The following is an 18,941-nucleotide window of genomic DNA, read 5'->3' as shown; positions in this document are numbered from 1 at the left end:
TTGCACCTTAAATTCAAAAAATGTCTTAAATATAGCAAATGATACCTGAAATGTGTTAGAAAATCAAACCGGTGGTATAATGGTGATTGCGTACCGTGGAAATTTTTATGAGGCCAAACGATGAAGTCATTGGCCACTGGAGTTTGAATTGACACGTCTCCTTTTGGAAACCATGGTCCTTCATGTGAGATGCTCCGGTTTGGAAGGAGTGATCATCAAAACTTGTGCTAAACTTTACCAAAAAATTTCCCCGGGGTCGTGAGAGCACGCCACGGGCACACATCGATTTTGATGATGTCTGGACTCCATCTGAATTCCCTATAATTAAAATACCAACTAGGCCTACGTCGGTGGCCGCACCTCATGGACGGAATGTTTGAAACTTCTCCCCATTTCTCAGACAATGGATGAGAACTCGCAAAATGATACAAAAATGATTTGTACATCTTCTTTGCTAACTAACACCCAGATGTAGTTGTGTTGGGAAACAAAGCATGTAATTTCAAAAATATTCCTACGCTCACGTAAGATCTATCTAGGAGATGCATAGCAACGAGAGGGGGAGAGTATGTCTACGTACCATCGAAGACCGAAAGCGGAAGCATTTGACAACGCGGTTGATGTAGTCGAACTTCTTCTAGCTCCAACGATCAAGCACCGAACGTACGACACCTCGGAGTTCTGCACACATTCAGCGCGATGATGTCCCTCGCCATGTTGATCCAGCAAGGTGTTGAGGAAGTAGATGAGTTCCATCAACACGATGGCGTGGTGATGATGATGGTGAAGTGAACCGCGTAGGGCTTCACCTAAGCACCATGAGAATATGACCGGGGGGTGTAAACTGTGGAGGGGGGCACCGCACACGGCTAACGATTGTTGTTGTGTGTGCTAGGCGCCCCCTCCACACATATATAGGTGGGAGGGAGAGGGTAGAGTCCAAGGAGCGCCCCATGTGGGGCCGAATCCCACTTGGGATCCTGCCCTGGTTCGCCCCACCCCCTTCCTTGTATAGGCGCGAGGGGAAGGGAGGGGGAGGTGGCGCCCCCCTCTCCTTTCTCCCGTGAGGAGGGGAAGGAAGGAGGGACTTGCCCTCCCCTTTTCCTTTCCCTAAGGATGGCCAGCCTGATGGAGGGGCGCACCAGCCCCTTGTGGGCTAGTCTATCCCTTCCCTTTGGCCCATTAACCCCATATCTTTCCCGGGGGTGGCCAGAACCCCTTCCGGTGACCCTATATGTACCCGGTACCCACCGGAACACTTCCGGTGTCCGAATACCATCGTACTATATATCAATCTTTACCTCTTGACCATTTCCAGAATCCTCATCATGTCCGTGAACTCATCCGGGACTCCGAACAACATTCGGTCACCAAAGCACATAACTCATATAATACTATATCATCATCGAACATTAAGCGTGCGGACCCTACGGGTTCGAGAACTATGTTGACATGACCGAGACACCTCTCCGGTCAATAACCAATAGCGGAACCTGCCCATATTGGCTCCTACATATTCTACGAAGATCTTTATTGGTCGAACCATTATGACAACATACATAATTCCCTTTGTCTATTGGTATGTTACTTGCCCGAGATTCGATCGTCGGTATCTTCATACCTAGTTCAATCTCGTTACCAGCAAGTCTCTTTACTCATTGCGTAATACATCATCCTACAACTAACTGTCGGTGTACAAAAGTAGGGGCTCTCCTTTTGACCCCTTTACTTGTGCACGGGCAGTCAGAACCGCGCCCACGGCCACACTTAACAAGGCAGAGGAGGGAAGCCGGATAGAAGCCGGAGCACAGGAGGAACAAGGCAACGCCAAGACCAGGAGCACTAAAGAGCAAGAGGGCGAGGTGGACTCCCCTGGCAAGGCCCTTGCCGGGACGACCTCCGCAGCCCCGGCAAGAGCTTTGCCGGGGCAACTTGCCCAACACCAGCAGTGCGAGCCACCCTTGAGCCCAAGGGTTCCAAACGCCATTGACAACTACATTGGAAGCAGGGCTCGGGAGGCACCTCCGTGGTGGCATGCAGATCTTTGTCAAGATCATAAATACACAGGATAAGGTGAGGACCAGAAGACGGAGACCCTCGGCAGGATCCTAGCCGAGGAAATCCACGAGACCCCCGGCAAGGTCCTTGCCGGGGACGACCACGCCGTCACGGCAAGACCCTTGCCGGGGCCCCGACAAGACTCTTGCCGAGGACACCAACGGGGCCGCAGCCAGGCCCACGTCTGGCAAGATACCATCACCGTTCCAATGCAGCTGCTAGCTCAACCAGCTGGGCAGGCACCTGCGTGGCGACAAGCGGCCTCTACACCGACCTAGCAAGCACCTGCGTGGTGTCATGCAGATCTTCATGAAGGCTCCACCACCGTGCCACCTCAGCAGCCTGCCTGCCTACATGGCGCTACACGCATCACTGGCCTGGGCACGTGTCGAAGCGAGGCGTAGCGGCGACGGACGGGACGAGCCTCATTCCCGTCCCCGATAAAGCAAGGGGACACGTACAGTCAAAAAAAAGCAAGGGGACACCTAAGTAGCACATTTAAAGCGCTTTGTCCCGTAACACCGAGCGATAAGCTCGCGCACTGTAGACCTTTCCACCTCCTGTGTGCTACTGTGGCGACCCCTTTTGCCTATAAAAGGAGGCCCGAGGCGACCAGGAGAAGGATTCGGCTCTTTGGAACTACGCAGCCACCGTAGCTAGTTCGAGAGCTCAAGAACACTCTGAAATACACACCAAAGCAGGACTAGGGTATTACGCATCCTCGTGGCCCGAACCTGGGTAAACGATCTTTGTGCTAGCTCCTGAACCTGCTCTTCTCACAACCCCGCGCCGCCAACCGTAGAAGGGATTCCAGTGATCCCATAGGTGTCGTTTTCCCCGACATCTTTGGCGCGCCAGGTAGGGGGCGCAGTTGTGAGAATATGGTCTAGCAGTTCTTCATCGCCATGGCTCCCAAGAAGAAGACGATCACGGCGATCGGTTCGTCGGGAGCCGAATGGCCCATGCCAGTGCGGGCGGGCAGCGGGCCGGTCGCGGACAGAACCCGAGCCATGGCCCGCGAGCACCAGCATCGCTCTGGCAGTCAGAGCCTGGCGAGCGGCGTCGTTCGTGCGCCATACGATGGGCCGCACACCGCCAAATCCAAAGACTGGGCTGGGGCCCCCGCAGGCGGCGCAGGACCCTACAGAGGTGTCGCTGTGCCCCCTACGGGCGGTGCAACAAACTCCAAGACGCCTACGCCAGCGCCCACAACGCGCTCTTCCCGGGGTGTGCGCGACGAGCAGCGCCACCACGCTGGAGACCCCAGACGCCGCCGTGGGAAGAGTCCTGTGCATCATCTGCGAGACGAAGGAGGCCAGCATGCCCGCCGAAGTGCTAGCGAAAATGGCACGCAGCCGCTGGGCCGTGATAGAGCTCCTTCTTACGTGTTTAGAAGTCGAAGCGCGCCACGGTCCACGCAGCTCTCGCCGCCACCCATGCCAGCGAAAGCTTTGGCGCGCGCACCGCTACTCCTCAACTTCCCTCCTCCTACAGAAAAGCTCGATGAGTGGAGGGCCACCATCCGGAGCCTTGTCGGCGTCACCAACCAAGACGAGCCATGGCCGATGGGGCCCTCAGGCCGGCGCTCCATCAAACCACCGCATGCCAGCGGTAGAGGGGCCGGAGGTGCTACGGCCATGGTGCACTCTCCTCCTCCATGCCAGCCACCGCGGGTGTCGATCCGTCGTGATGACGCTTGTGATAACATTTCCATAGCGTCGTCCGACCCACGAACCCATCGCGACCAGTGCAAAGTTCTTCGAGAGCGAGCCCAGGAAGACGCTCGAACCACCATCGAGCGCAGGCGCGATACACGCCACCAGTCAGATAGGCGGGCGGGCCCCGCTATGGACCACCCAGCATCGGGAGGCTCCGATGGCCTACCTTACGAGATGGGTTGCCTGGTACCCGTGAGCTGCGGCAGTTCCAGTGGCCGTCCCACCGTTCGTTCAAGCCCGACGTCAGCGAGAAGTACAACGGCAAGACCCACCCGTCGGAGTTCCTCAGCATCTACATCATCGCAATGCAAGCTGCTCGAGCTCACGACGACAAGGTGCTTGCCAATTACTTCCAGTTGGCCCTGAAACCCAATGTCATGTCTTGGTTGATGCACTTGCCGGCGGATTCCATTTCTTCTTGGTCGGATCTGTGTCATGAGTTTGTTGGTGCCTGCACCGGAGGCCACCAAGCTCATGGCCAGGCGAGTGATTTGCATATCATTCCCCAGAAGGAAGGTGAAAACCTGCGCAAGTACATACAGAGGTTCAGCCGGGTGCAATACAACATCCCAGATGTTCATCCTGCCACCGTGATCAGCGCGTTTCATCAGAATGTGTGCAACAGAAAGATGCGTGAAGAGCTGGCGATGAACAAGGTCAAGGATGTGGCCAAACTCTGTTATGGCTGATATATGTGCTCGGGCTGAATAGGGGAGGAAGTACCCCGGCGAAGACACCGGCGTGGAAACCGACTGTACCGACGAAGAGAAGACAGCATTCATCACCCCATGTGGTACGTATTGCTTTTTACGGATGCCTTTCGGGTTGAAGAGTGCTGGATCGACGTTCGTGAGGGCGGTCCAAATTGATTTTGAGCCCCAGCTACATAGAAATATGGAAGCTTACATGGATGACATAGTGGTCAAAACCAAGGACAAGGCAACTCCCGTACAAGACTTAGACAAGACGTTTGCCAACCTGCGCAAGATCAACCTCAAGCTGAACCCCGAGAAGTGTGTCTTCGGCGTTCCGTCCGGCAAACTTCTCGGGTTCTTTGTGTCGCACCGTGGGATCAAGGCAAACCCAGACAAGATCAAGGCTATCGAGCAGATTGAGGTGCCCAAGCGGATCAAGGCTGTGCGTCGGCTCACTGGCTGCGTTGCCGCCATGAGCCGATTCATCTCCAACTCTACCGAGCACGCCCTTCCCTTTTTCAAGATTTTGAAAAAGGCGGGCCCAATGGAGTGGACCCCGGAGGCTGAAGCGGCACTGCAGGATCTGAAGAAATACCTCTCCTCTACACCAGTACTGGTGGCGCCAAAACCGCAAGAGCCGTTGCTACTGTATCTGGCGGCGACGAATCAAGTGGTCAGCGCCGTGCTGGTGGCGCAGAGGGAGGTCGACGAAGAGGCAGTGGCAACAGCAGGACCGGCGGATGGCAAGTCAGAGATTCCCCCGGCAGGGCCTGGTGCCGGCAAGGCAAGGCCCCCGCGGAGTCTGACGCCATCGGGACAGGGCCCGTGCAGCACCCGGTTTACTTTGTCAGCTCCCTCTTGCAAGGGGCTAGGTCAAGGTACTCAGGTGCGCGGAAATTGCTCTTCGGCCTCCTTATGGCCTCGAGGAAGCTGCATCATTACTTCCAAGCCCACGAGATCACTGTCGTCACCCGCCTCTCGTTGCAACGGATACTGCACAACCCAGACGCAACCAGAAGGATTGTGGAGTGGGCCTTGGAGTTATCAAGCTTTGGGTTGAAGTTTGAAAGTACTTCAACAATCCAGAGTAGAGTCCTGGCGGAGTTCATTGCAGAATGGACCTCAACGCCTGATGAAGAGATCCAGGAGACCACTCTCCCCGGCAAAGAAATAGCTCACGACTGGATTATGTACTTTGACGGGGCTTTCTCGCTGCAAGGTGCTGGTGTGCTGCTCGTCGCACCCACCGGAGAGCACCTCAAGTCTGTAATCGAGATTCACTTTCCCAGGGAGATATCCACCAACAACACTGCTGAGTACGAGGGGTTGCTCGCCGGTCTCAGGATCGCGGGAGACCTCGGGCTTAAGAAGCTCATCATCAGGGGTGATTCGCAGCTTGTCGTCAGACAAGTTAACCAAGATTATCAGAGCCCATTGATGGAGACCTACGTAGATAAGGTGAGGAAGCTGGAGGAGTGCTTTGACGGTATACAAGCGGAGCACGTTCCCTGAGCGGAGAATGACATCGCCGATTACCTGTCAAAGCACGCTGCATTCAAACTACCTATGGAACCAGGTACTTTTTTGCTTCGGTTAACTGAACCATCCGTCGAACCATCAACGAAGCAGAACAAAAGGAGGAAATCAGACCCCAACAAGTACTTTCCCGCTGAGCCCCAGGGGTCGCCGGCAAGGGTGTTGCCGTGGATTTTGAGCCTGCCGAGGAGCGACTGACTCCGGCAGGCCGTCAAGCCCTGGCCGTAGAGACGGCCGCTCCCATGACAGAAGAAATGCCTTTGGTCCTTGCCGTCGAGCCCCAGCCTCCGGCATGGGCACAACATACCGCCCGATTCTTCCAAACAGGGGAGCTTCCTGAGGAGCAGGAAGAAGCGGAGAAAGTAGCCCGTCGGTCTGCTATGAATCAGTTCGTCGATGACGTCCTGTACAGGAAGAGACCGAACGGTGTGAAATTGAAGTGCATTCCCCGGGAGGAAGGACTGGAGCTGTTGGCGCAGATACACGGAGGCATATGTGGCTCCCACATAGGGATGAGGGCCCTTGCCGGCAAGGCATTCCGGCAGGGTTTCTTCTGGCGCACTGCCCTCCAGGATGCAACGGCACTAGTAACCAAGTGTGAAGCGTGTCAGTTCCATTCAAAGAAGCTTCATCACCCAGCTTAAGCCCTTCAAACAATTCCTCTTTCCTGGCCATTCTCGGTCTGGGGGCTCGACATCCTGGACCCTTTCCCCCGCGCTGTCGAGGCCTTTGAGTACTTGTACGTTGCGATCAACAAGTTCACAAAGTGGCCAGAGGTGGAAGCAGTGAGGAAGGTGACAGCACAGTCAGCCGTCAAGTTCTTCAAGGGGCTAGTTTGCCGTTTTGGTGTGCCAAACAGAGTCATCACCGACAACCGCACACAGTTCACAAGCCACACCTTCATGCAATACATCCAAGACCTCGGCAGCAAGGTCTGTTTCGCTTTCGTGGCACACCCACAGAGCAACGGCTAGGCGGAGAGGGCAAATGCTGAAGTGTTGCGAGGCCTAAGGACAAAGACTTTTGACAGGCTGCACAAGAGCGGCAGGCACTGGATTGATGAGTTGCCGGCGGTTCTTTGGTCGATAAGGACGATGCCAAATCGAGCCACCGGCCAGACACCCTTTGCCCTGGTATACGGGGCAGAAGCAGTTCTCCCCACGGAACTCATATATGAGTCACCTCGAGTGCTCGCTTACGACGAGCTTGATCAAGAGCATTTGCGGCAAGATGACGCAACGCTCCTTGACGAAGATCGTCTTCGGGCGGCTGTGAGAGCAGCACGCTACCAGCAAGCCTTGCGCCGCTACCATAGCCGCAAGGTTCATGCCCGAAGCTTTGAGGAAGGCGACCTTGTTCTTCGGCGCGTTCAATCGGCCAAGAATTCCAACAAGTTGACGCCAAAGTGGGAAGGCCCTTATCGGGTAATACGAGTCACCAGGCCCGGCGCAGTCCGCCTGGAGACCGAAGATGCTATTCCAGTGAGCAACTCCTGGAACATTGAACATCTTCGCAAGTTTTACCCATAAGGCGCGGTTGGGCCCCCCAACAAACCACCTTTTGTGCAAGCCTTGCCGACAAGGCATGTAACCCTCTATACAAAGCCAGGCGCAGACCGTGAGCATAAATAAATGAAGCACTGGCGCCCTAAGTTATAGCATGCATGCTAGGTTAAGTATATCCCTCGGTTAGGGTTGATAGTGCTTAGCAGCGACTAACCCCTAGCCTAGAGGTCGAGTGTGCGCCTTTCTGTCCTCTTTGGTTCGCAGGGCACGTGGACACTTCTGCTGAGCCACTTGGAAGGGAGAAAACGAACCGGTGCTCCGGCCCCGGCAAGCCGAGACTGCCGGGGGCTGAAGACACACGGATCCAACCATGGCAAGCAAGGTTGCCGGGGGCTGCGGATTCAAATAAGTCTTTCATCCCCTGTTATGCATTTCCATATGGAACTAGGACATGTGAAACCTCGTTTATATTCTTAAACCACGGTGCTCCCCTTTTCTTGTGCCCAAGAGCTACCCCCTGGGTCAGAACATGGTCGTAGTCGCGCTGGCAAGAAAATGAACAAGGGGCCTAACTCTGCTTCGCCCCTGCCTCCGCCAAGAGCGTGAGAATGGTCGACTGAAGTGGGGGGACAGCAAGGCCTGTTCCCGGGCGACAATGTTTATCTTAAAAATAACAAGGATTCGTTCCTTGGCATGGGCCTCGCTCACGCACAAAGAACCCGACAAGCACCCTTTTTCATTAAAAACAACCCATACAGGTACAGTTCGTACGGAATAAAAAACATGAGCAAGGGGATTACAAGTTTTAAATCTAACAAGGGCCCGCAGGCTTACAAACCAAAAAAAGATAAGATGCCCGTAATACCTTTCTTGTCCCTCTCCTCAGGAGATGGAACAAGGTAGCAGGAGGGCGAAAGGAGCTCCTAGGCGAGGTGCGAGAAGCAGAAGACACCAAGAGAGCATCCCGGTGCCAGAGCTGGAAGATGAGGCAGCGGCCCGACAATACGACGAAGGCGTCGGTGCCCGCGTACTCCGACTTGACGGCCACCGCCTGCCTTCTTCGCCATCTCCGGCCCTCCTACGCCAGCCACCCAAGGAGGCGATGGGGAACGCGCCGATGGAGAGCTTGACGAGGAAGGCCCTCGGCAGGGCGCGTGGCCGAGGGAGGGGCGATGCGGTCAGTCGGAGTCGGGGTCGGCATCCCGCCGCTCGACGCCCTCGTCGTCACTGTCGCTGTCCTCCTCGTCACTCCCGCTCGAGGAGGAATCTTCATCGTCGGAGGAGCTCTCCACGCAGCACTGCAGGTGAGTTCCAAGATCTTGGAAGTCCTTGACGGCGAGCAGGCCATCCTCCATTAACTTGAAGTAGAGGACGAGCCCCACCGTCAGGCTATGGATGCGAGCGAACGTTTTCCATCCGCGACAAAGGACATGACGTGAGGAGCGGGGAAGTCGACGTCGACCCGCGTGGCGCCGTTCCCGCAGCCCCTCATGTGCAACCTGAGGGTCTGGGGTGGATCGAGCTCCATCTCCCGAGCAAATGGGGTAGGGAGATGGAGGCGGTGACGCGGTGGCCGGCGCAGCCTGATGAATAACTCGCGGGGCTGGTCCCCGACGTGACCCTCCATCCGGGGAGGCATCGCCGGCGGGGGCGAGGCCGGAGCGCCGCCCAGTCCCCCTCTTCCCCGAGCGCCATGGCGACCTCGGCCTCACCCCTCCCCCTTCCTCTTGTGGCGAGCTCCGCGGCCACGAGTTCTTGGGAATGAGGGACGCGCTGTCGGGCAGCAACCCTCACCGCCACCGTTGAAGGGCCGGTGCCTCCTCTCGCCATGGCAGATGAAAGAAAGAAGCCGAAGTGAATGGGGATGGATGATAAAAGGATGTGGGATGCCGTCTTCCTCCACCTTCTTATAAAGAGGCGGTGTCAGGACTCGGCCGCCCCGCTCGGTCAATTCGGCCATCGGGGGCGCAGGGAATCGAGACCGACCCGTTGCCCCAATCAGCAACGGTCCGGTTTCCCGCCTCTACCGCCTGCCACCTGCATGGGGGACACGTGGTGAGCAAGCAGAACTGAGAGGACGAGTGAGGCGACCGTTCCGCACCCCGTGATCGTGGGGCACGGACACCTTGAAGGCCACGACCCGAGTCCGCCAGAGTAAATGAGCCGCGCCTCTGCGCCTCCCTCTTTTCTGGGGAAGGCGCGAGCCGCCTCTTTACCACGATGTGACGCATGAGTGCGGGAAGCACCCCACGCATGACCCCCACATCACGCATGACCCTCCACGTCGCGCGTTCAAGGCGGGTCGTGGGGAAGCGCAGCGGACGAAAAGTTACTGCGGTAAAATCTGCCCCACCTGCCCGCGCACCGTTTTGGGCCTAGCCCAACAACGCGTCGTGATTATGTGTGGCCCAGGCTTGGGGGCTCCTATCGGTGTACAAAAGTAGGGGCTCTCCTTTTGAGCCCTTTACTTGTGCACGGGCAGTCAGAGCCGCGCCCACAGTGAGTCTAAACAAGGCAGAGGAGGGAAGCCGGAGAGAAGCCAGGGCACAGGACGAACAAGGCAACGCCAAGACCAGGAGCACTAAAGAGCAAGAGGGCAAGGTGGACTCCCCCGGCAAGGCCCTTGCCGGGACAACCTCCGTGGCCCCGGCAAGAGCTTTGCCGGGGCAACTTGCCCAACACCAGAAGAGCGAGCCACCCTTGAGCCCAAGGGTTCCAAACGCCGTCGACAACTACATTGGAACCAGGGCTCGGGAGGCACCTCCGTGGTGGCATGCAGATCTTTGTCAAGATCATAAATACACAGGATCAGATGAGGACCAGAAGACGGCGACCCTTGGCGGGATCCTAGCCGAGGAAATCCACGAGACCCCTGGCAAGGTCCTTGCCGGGGATGACCATGACACCACGGCAAGACCCTTGCCGGGGCCCCGGCAAGACTCTTGCCGAGGACACCAGCGGGGCCGCAGCCAGGCCCACGTCTGCCAAGATACCACCGCCGTTCCCATGTAGCTGCTAGCTCAACCAGCTGGGCAGGCACCTACGTGGCGACAAGCGGCCTCTACACCGAACCAGCAAGCACCGGCATGGTGGCATGCAGATCTTCGTGAAGGCTCCACCACCGCGCCACCTCAGCAGCCTGCGTGCCTACATGGCGCTGCATGCATCGCTGGCCTGGGCGCGTGTCGAAGCAAGGCGGAGCGGCGACGGACGAGACGAGCCTCATTCCCGTCCCCGATAAAGCAAGGGGACACCTAAGTAGCGCATTTAAAGCACTTTGTCCCGCAACGCCGGGCGATAACCTCATGCACTTAGACCTTTCCACCTCCTGCGTGCCACTGTGGCGACCCCTTTTGCCTATAAAAGGAGGCCCGAGGCGACCAGGAGAATGATTCGGCTCTTTGGAACTACACAGCCATCGTAGCTAGTTCGAGAGCTCAAGAACACTCTGAAATACACACTAAAGCAGGACTAGGGTATTACGCATCCTCGCGGCCCGAACCTGGGTAAGCGATCTTTGTGCTAGCTCCTGAACCTGCTCTTCTCACAACCACGTGCCCGCCAACCGTAGAAGGGATTCCAGTGATCCCATAGGTGTCGTTTTCCCCGACACTAACTCATTAGTCACTTTGCTTGCAAGGCTTCTTATGATGTGTATTACCGAGCGGGCCCAGAGATACCTCTCCAATACTCGGAGTGACAAATCCTAATGTCAATCTATGCCAACCCAACAAACACCTTCGGAGATACCTATAGAGCATCTTTACAATCACCCAGTTATGTTGTGACGTTTGATAGCACACAAGCCATTCCTCTGGTATCCGGGAGTTGCATAATCTCATAGTCGAAGGAATATGTATTTGACATGAAGAAAGCAATAGCAATAAAACTGAACGATCAATATGCTATGATAACGGATGGGTCTTGTCCATCACATCATTCTCCTAATGATGTGATCCCGTTCATCAAATGACAACACATGTCTATGGTTATGAAACTTAACCATCTTTGATTAACGAGCTAGTCTAGTAGAGGCGTACTAGGGACACGGTGTTTTGTCTATGTATCCACACATGTATCAAGTTTCCGGTTAATACAATTCTAGCATGAATAATAAACCTTTATCATGATATAAGGAAATATAAAATAACAACTTTATTATTGCCTCTAGGGCATATCTCCTTCAAGTTGTAGAACGGTTTTGAATTTATATGCACTAAATGCAAGGTAAGGCAAAAAAATGACTTAAATATAGAAGAAGAGACCTGAAATGGGCTAGAAAATCATACCTAGGGTATATACGTGATTGTTTACCGTGAAAAAAATTCGAGGCGGAACGATGTAGTCACTGACGATTGGAGTCCAAAGTGCCGCGTCTCCTTTTGGAAACCATGATCCTTCATGTGAGATGCTCCGATTTGGAAGGTGTGAGCATCAAAACTTGTGCCAACTTTACCAAATTTTTTCCATGGGATCCCGAGAGCACGCCATAGTGACACACCAATTTTCATTATTTCCGGACTCTATACGCATTTCCCATAATTAGAGTACCAACAAGGCCTACGCCTCTGGCCGCACCCTGCGGCTGAACTGTTTGAAATTTTTTCCCGTTTCACGAACAATGAATGAAAACTCCCAAAGCGACACACAAATGATCTTGCTAGCTAGCTCCCATGTGTAGTTGCGACTATAGCAAACGATACCACTACTGGAATCAGGATCTTTGCCGTCAGCCAGTTCTTTACTTTCAGCTAGCTGACGACAAAGGAGGTCTTTGCCATCAGCATACAGAAAGCTGACGGCAAACAAAGTGCGGACGACAAAGAGGGTGTTTTCCGTCAGCCGGCTCTTTGTTGTCTGCTAGCAGACGACATAGAAGCTTTGTCATCCGCTAGCGGATGGCAAAGAGGTAGGGTGGTCCACTAGTGAGAACCACCTAACGACCAGTTTCTTTGTCGTCCGCTAGCAGATGGTAAAGCTTCTTTGCCGTCTGCTAGCTGACAGCAAAGAGAATAGCCAACCTAATGGCTGTTTCCCCCCGACTGCACCCTACTAGGTATGCTTTTTGCCGTCTTCTAGCCGACAACAAAGAAATTAAACCTAACTAAAACGGTCGGCCCCACGCCACACTCCTCTCTCTTCCCTCTCTCTCCCTCACCTCACCTACGCCACCGACCCCCGCCTTCCCCGTGCCCGCCATCCCCGCCGCCGACCCCCACCGCCCCTGTCGCCCCCGACCACCACCACCCCCGATACCCCCGACACCCCACCGCCCCAACCGCCCCGAACCACCACCGCCCTTGGCGCCCCGCCGCTCAGGCCGCCCGCCGCCCCGCCGCTCGTCACCGCTCCGCCCCCTGCAGGTGAGGTTTCTTCCCTTTTTTCTTTCTTTTTTTTCTTGCTGTTTTTAGGTTAATTACATAGGTTCATTACTTAGTTCGTTATTTTTTAGGTTAATTAGTTAGTTAGTTAGTTAATTAGTTAGTAGGTGGTGTTTCTGTCTAGCTCATAGCACAATGTTTAGCTCCAATTTAATTTAGCCATGTTTAGTTTCAATTGCACTAATACAATTACTAATTGATTCCATATTACTACATTAACCATATCTAGTTTTAGATTTACTAATTACTACTCCTAGAAAACAACCATGTAAATGATTAGGATTAGCATGCATATGCATCCCTTTTCTTTTGTTTCTTGAAAATCAGAAAAGAAAAAGAAAAGGCAGGTTTAGTCATCATTTGTCAATTAGTTGGATAATGGTTTCTAGAATTATTTGACCATGGGCATGGATAGGTAGCAACTAGTAATGGTAGAATTTTGCATAAAGGGGAGGTGGTGATTAAACCCATAAAAGTTGGTATGATCAGAAAAGTTTAGTTCCTCCCTATGGGAGGCCTAATCTTCCAAGATATGTGAATGACAATAAACTAAAACATGGTGCCAAAAAGAGCCTGTTGGCACTTGAGCACATGCACTTTCGAGATTCCATAATTGCCATAGTCAAAATAAGATGATCAGGGTCAGCGATGGTAAAATTTTGAGCTCATGGAGAACAGTGGAAGGGGTAAAAACAGTGGTTTTGGTAAAATTACAGAAGGTGTTTGATGATGTTTTCAGCAAGTAAATGAAAACTCCTTGCCATGAGATTTAACATGATCAAATAGTAGATAGATCTAAGGTTTACCACCTAGTTTGAGAGCATTTGGACATGTTTGGCAATAGACATAAATGGTTTTGAGGGGTTCTGGTGATGTCATCTTGTTCTCCAAGAGATGATACTTCGCAAGATAACCAAATATGGCATTTTTTACAAGCTATAATTTTCTTGGAATTTATAGAGAATATTTCCATTGTAAATATTCCAAAAGCTTGAAATATCAAAAAAGGGTTTTTGATGGATTTGACCAATATTTTGAACATGATCGTGTGTTGAAACTCTTATATATGGACAATATATGTCCAATGAGCTTCCCTAAATTTTCTCAAATATTTTTGAAACACTAAAATAATTTTAACCTATTAAAGACCATTTCTGGCCTTAAGAAGAAGCCTTTAATTAGTTAGTTAGTTATTGTTTTAGGTTAATTACTTACTTAGTTAGTTAATTAGTTAGTTAATTTTTTACGTGTTTTTTTCACCCACCAAATATTTTATTATGTTTATGTTGTACTAATTTTGTTTACTCTTTGTCATGGCAGGTGTTGACAGATGGTGGGCGCGGGTCGAGAGCGCTCCGAGCCTCCTTCTTCCTCAGCGCATGCTGGGAGGGGTGCTGTTATTCCACCCTAGCACCTTCGGAGAGCGCTGGTAGACAGCATGCACACACCGGCGGGCGCTTCTTCTTCGGCCGGGAGAGGTCAGTGGAAGACGAAGAGGGGTGCAGCTAAAGGTGGACGTGGCGGCGGGAGAGGAATGAAGGTGCTACCTCTTGAGCATGCATTGGTTTTTCCCTTGAAGAGGAAAGGGCGAGGCCGCAAAGTAGCGTAAGTATTTCCCTCAGTTTTTGAGACCCAAGGTATCAATCCAGTAGGAGGCCACACGCAAGTCCCTCGTACCTACACAAATAAATACGAACCTTGCAACCAACGCGATAAAGGGGTTGTCAATCCCTTCACGGCCACTTGCAAAAGTGAGATCTGATAGAGATGGTAAGATAATATTTTTGGTATTTTTATGATAAAGATTAAAAGTAAAGAAAGCAAAATAAACGGCGATAGAAATAGCTAGTTGAAGGGAGATTAATATGATGGAAGATAGACCCGGGGGCCATAGGTTTCACTAGTGGCTTCTCTCAAGATAGCATAAGTATTACGGTGGGTGAACAAATTACTGTCGAGCAATTGATAGAAAAGTGCATAATTATGAGAATATCTAGGCATGATCATGTATATAGGCATCACGTCCATGACAAGTAGACCGACTCCTGCCTGCATCTACTACTATTACTCCACACATCGACCGCTATCTAGCATGAATCTAGAGTATTAAGTTCATAAGAACAGAGTAACACATTAGGTAAGATGACATGATGTAGAGGGATAAACTCAAGCAATATGATATAAACCCCATCTTTTTATCCTCGATGGCAACAATACAATACGTGTCGTTTCCCCTACTGTCACTGGGATCGAGCACCGCATGATTGAACCCAAAGCTAAGCACTTCTCCCATTGCAAGAAAGATCAATCTAGTAGGCCAAAACAAACTGATAATTCGAAGAGACTTGCAAAGATAACCAATCATACATAAAAGAATTCAGACAAGATTCAAATATTGTTCATAGATAATCTTCATCATAAACCCACAATTCATCGGATCTCGACAAACACACCGCAAAAATAGTTACATCGAATAGATCTCCAAGAAGATCGAGGAGAACTTTGTATTGAGATCCAAAGAGAGAGAAGAAGCCATCTAGCTAATAACTATGGACCCGAAGGTCTGTGGTAAACTACTCACACATCATCGGAGAGGCTATGGTGTTGATGTAGAAGCCCTCTCTGATCGATGCCCCCTCCGACGGAGCGCTGGAAAAGGCCCCAAGATGGGATCTCACGGGTACAGAAGGTTGCGGCGGTGGAATTAGGTTTTCGTGGTGCTCCTTGATGGTTTCGGGGTACGTAGGTATATATAGGAGGAAGAAGTAGGTCGGTGGAGCCACGAGAGGCCCACGAGGGTGGAGGGCCCGCCTAGGGGGTAGGCGCGCCCCTGCCACGTGGCCTCCTCGTTGATTTCTCGACGTCCACTCCAAGTCCTCTACATCACGTTTGTTCCAAAAATCATGCTCCCGAAGGTTTCATTCCGTTTGGACTCCGTTTGATATTCCTTCTCTGCGAAACACTGAAATAGGCAAAACAAAACAACAATTTGCACCGGGCCTTTGGTTAATATGTTAGACCCAAAAATAATATGAAATTGTATAAATAAGCCCATTAAACATCCAAAACAGAATATATAATAGCATGGAGCAATAAAAAATTATAGATACGTTGGAGACGTATCAAGCATCCCCAAGCTTAATTCCTGCTCGTCCTCGAGTAGGTAAATGATAGAAATAGAATTTTTGATGTGGAATGCTACCTAGCATATTTCTCAAAGTAAAAGATCCAAGATAAAAGTTTAGTATTGACATAAAAATAATAATACTTCAAGCATGCTAACCAAGCAATTATGTCTTCTCAAAATAACATAGCCAAAGAAAGCTTATCCCTACAAAATCATATAGTTTGGCTATGCTTCATTTTCGTCACACAAAATGCTCTCATCATGCACAACCCCGATGACAAGCCAAGCAATTGTTTCATACTTAGCCTTTTCAAACTCTTTCAACTTTTACGCAATATATGAGCGCGAGCCATGGACATAGCACTATGGGTGGAATAGAATATAATGATTTAGGTTGTGTGAGAAGACAAAAAGGGAGAAAGTCTCATATTTGACGCGGCTAATCAACGGGCTATGGAGATGCCCATCAATTGATGTCAATGAGAGGAGTAGGGATTGCCATGCAACAGATGCACTAGAGCTGTAAATATATGAAAGCTAAACAAAATAAACTAAGTGGGTGAGCATCCAACTTGCTTGCTCACAAAGACCTAGGGCATTTGAGGAAGCCTATTGTTGGAATATACAAGCCAAGGTCTATAATGTAAAATTCCCACTAGTATATGAAAGTGACAAAATAGGAGACTCTCTATCATGAAGATCATGGTTCTATTTTGAAGCACAAGTGTGGTAAAAGGATAGTAACATTGTCCCTTCTCTCTTTTTCTCTCTCTTTTTTTATTTGGGCCTTCTTCTTGTTTTCTTTTTGGCCTCTTTTATTTCTTTATTTTTTCTTTCGTCCGGAGTCTCATCCCGACTTGTGGGGGAATCATAGTCTCCATCATCCTTTCCTCACTTGGGACAATGCTCTAATAATGATGATCATCACTCTTTTATCTACTTACAACTCAATACTTAGAACAAAATATGACTCTATGTGAATGCCTCCAGTGGTGTACTGGGATATGCTATGAATCAAGAGTGACATGTATGAAAGAATTATAAAGGTGGCTTTGCCACAAATACGATGTCAACTACATGATCATGCAAAGCAATATGACAATGATGATGCATGTCATAATAAACTGAACGGTGGAAAGTTGCATGGCAATATATCTCGGAATGGCTATGGAAATGCCATAATAGGTAGGTATGGTGGATGTTTTGAGGAAGATATAAGGAGGTTTATGTGTGATAGAGCGTATCATATCGCGGGGTTTGGATGCACCGGCGAAGTTTGCACCAACTCTCAAGGTGAGAAAGGGCAATGCACGGTACCGAAGAGGCTAGCAATGATGGAAGGGTGAGAGTGCGTATAATCCACAGACTCAATATTAGTCATAAAGAACCCACATAATTATTTCAAAAATCTACAAGTCATCAAAACCAAGCACTACGCGCATGCTCCTAGGGGGATAGATTGGTAGGAAAAGACCATCGCTCGTCCTCGATCGCCACTCATAAGGAAAGCAATCAAAGAACACCTCATGCTTCAAATTTGTCAAACAATGTTTACCATACGTGCATGCTACGGGACTTGCAAACTTCAACACAAGTATTTCTCAATTTCACAATTGCTCAACTAGCACACCTCTAATACTACCACCTTTATATGTCAAAACAACTATCAAGTATCAAACTTCTCGTAGTATTCAATGCACTTTGTAAACTACCATGCTGTTCTAAAGGACTCTCAAAATAATATAAGTGAAGCATGAGAAATCAATAATTTCTATAAAATATAACCACCACCGTGCTCTAGAAGTTATAAGTGAAGCACTAGAGCAAAATTGTTTAGCTCAAAAGATAAAAGTGAAGCACATAGAGTATTCTAATAAATTACGATTAATGTGTGTGTCTCTCAAAAGGTGTGTACAGCAAGGATGATTGTGGTGAACTAAAAAGCAAAGACTCAAATCAAACAAGACGCTCCAAGCAAAACACATATCATGTGGTGAATAAAAATATAGCTCCAAGTAAAGTTACCGATGGACGAACACAAAAGAGGGGATGCCTTCAGGGGCATGCCCAAGCTTAGGATTTTGGTTGTCCTTCGATTTTACCTTGGGGTGCCTTGGGCATCCCCAAGCTTAGTCTCTTGCCACTCCTTGTTCCATAATCCATCAAATCTTTACCCAAAACTTGAAAACTTCACAACACAAAACTTAACAGAAAATCTCGTGAGCTCCGTTCGCGAAAGAAAACAAAACACCACTTCAAGGTACTGTAATGAACTCATTATTTAATTATATTGGTGTTAAACCTACTGTATTCCAACTTTTCTATGGTTCATAAACTCCATTACTAGCCATAGATTCATCAAAATAAGCAAACAACACACGAAAAACAGAATCTGTCAAAAATAGAAGAGTCTGTAGTAATCTGTAACTAACGCAAACTTCTGGAACTCCAAAAATTCTAAAATAAATTTCTGTAGGTGAGGAATTTATCTATTAATCAAGTGCGAAAAGAATCAACTAAATAGCACTCTCCAGTAAAATGTTGTAGCTAATCTCATGAGCGCTAAAGTTTCTGTTTTTTACAGCAAGATCGCAAAGACTTTCCCCAAGTCTTCCCAAAGGTTCTACTTGGCACAAACACTAATTAAAACACAAAACCACATCTAAACAGAAGCTAGATGGATTATTTATTACTAAACATAAGCAAAAAGCAAAAAACAAAAATAAAATTGGGTTGCCTCCCAACAAGCGCTATCGTTTAACGCCCCTAGCTAGGCATAAAGGCAAGGATAGATCTAGGTATTGCCATCTTTGGCATCCAATCCATAAGTGGCTCTCATGATAGATTCATAAGGTAATTTTTTTTCTTTCTAGGAAAGTGTTACATGCCTTTCCTTAACGGAAATTGGAATCTAATATTTC

Source organism: Triticum aestivum, chromosome 2D (assembly GCF_018294505.1).
Source record: "Triticum aestivum cultivar Chinese Spring chromosome 2D, IWGSC CS RefSeq v2.1, whole genome shotgun sequence".
NCBI classification, from domain to species: domain Eukaryota; kingdom Viridiplantae; phylum Streptophyta; class Magnoliopsida; order Poales; family Poaceae; genus Triticum; species Triticum aestivum.
This window is presented reverse-complemented; position numbering follows the sequence as displayed.